The sequence below is a fragment of the Pongo pygmaeus genome, chromosome 12 (assembly GCF_028885625.2).
Source record: "Pongo pygmaeus isolate AG05252 chromosome 12, NHGRI_mPonPyg2-v2.0_pri, whole genome shotgun sequence".
Lineage (NCBI taxonomy): Eukaryota > Metazoa > Chordata > Mammalia > Primates > Hominidae > Pongo > Pongo pygmaeus.
The window spans coordinates 44,003,764-44,005,365 of NC_072385.2; the positions used below are offsets into that span (position 1 = coordinate 44,003,764).

The window sequence follows — 1,602 nt, forward strand, 5'->3', positions numbered from 1 at the left end:
GGCATGCCTAATACATCTCTGTATTTATGTGTTGTGTACACAGTTTATCACTACTGAAAATATATAGAGGAGCGCGAATTAATTGGCTTAAGACAATAAAAGCACTTGAATCAAATACCTTATCAGGAAAAAGGAAAAGAGAAGTCAAATGCTTTTTCAGGTTTATATAACTTAGGTAAAATCTTTAATAAATAAGCTAGCTTTAAAATTATTTGGAATGTCTTAAGAATTGCCAACAGGTTCTGGGTTACAGAACCAGTGGGGGTGCAGTGGGGTGAGGGTTGGTGGGGTGGGGGGTGGTACGAGGGCTTCGTTTTTTCTTGCTGCCGCCCCCTTCTGGCTTGGGGAAGTGGCAGGACCTTGGCAGCACCCCGAGCTGGCATGGCACTAATGGAGGGATGGCACTAATGTAGGGATGCCAGACCCAAGTGGCTAAGGCCCGGCTGCAGAGTCAAGTTGGCATTTCCAGATTGGGGCTCAGGCTGCACCCTCTCCAGGACCCTCCCCTTGTACCGAGCAGATTGTCGCGGGCAGTTTGGGCCAGCTGTCCTGGCGTGGAATTTCCCAAATTCAACAAATCCTCCAAGAAATCCATCCATCCATCAATCCATCCATCCATCTGTGGCAGATTATGAAGCATGGATCATTACTTTTGGGATGTGGATATATTCAGTTAACAAGGAGCAGCTTGCAAGAGCTGGATTTTATGCTTTAGGTGAAGGTGATAAAGTAAAGTGCTTTCACTGTGGGGGGGGGGCTAACTGATTGGAAGCCCAACGAAGACCCTTGGGAACAACATGATAAATGGCATCCAGGGTGTAAATATCTTTTAGAACAGAAGACACGAAAATATATAAACAATATTCATTTATCCCATTCACTTGAGGAGTGTCTGGTAAGAACTGCTGAAAAAACACCATCACTAACTAGAAAAATTGATACCATCTTCCATAATCCTATGGTACAAGAAGCTATATGAATGGGGTTCAGTTTCAAGGACATTAAGAAAATAATGGAGGAAAAAATTCAGACATCTGGGAGCAACTATAAATCACTTGAGGTTCTGATTGCAGATCCAGTGAAGGCTCAGAAAGACAGTACACAAGACGAATCAAGTCAGACTTCGTTGCAGAAAGAGATTAGTACTGAAGAGCAGTTAAGACACCTGCAAGAGGAGAAGCTTTGCAAAATCTGTATGGGTAGAAATATTGCTGTCGTTTTTATTCCTTATGGACATCCAGTCACTCATAAACAATGTGCTGAAGTGGTTGACAAATGCCTCAAGTGGTATGCAGTCACTACTTTCAAGCAAAAAAATTTTATGTCTTAATCTAACACTATAGTAGGCATGTTATGTTCTTATTACCCTGATTGCATGTGTGATGTGAACTGACTTTAAGTAATCAGGATTGAATTCCATTAGCATTTGCTACCAAGTAGGAAAAAAAATGTAAATGGCAGTGTTTTAGTTGGCACTATAATCTTTGAATTTCTGGATTTTTCAGTTATTAGCTGTCTTATTTATCCAATTTTTTTTTACTGTTATTTAATTGAAACCCTAGACTAAGAAGCATCATATTATAACTGATCACAATGTGTATT

At 40.6% G+C, this 1,602-nt stretch overlaps 1 pseudogene; it reads left to right on the forward strand.

Moving 5' to 3' along the window:
* Positions 1-618: 618 nt before the first annotated feature.
* LOC129029981 (E3 ubiquitin-protein ligase XIAP-like) lies at positions 619-1,330 on the forward strand (annotated as a pseudogene).
* The last annotated feature ends 272 nt before the right edge of the window (positions 1,331-1,602 follow it).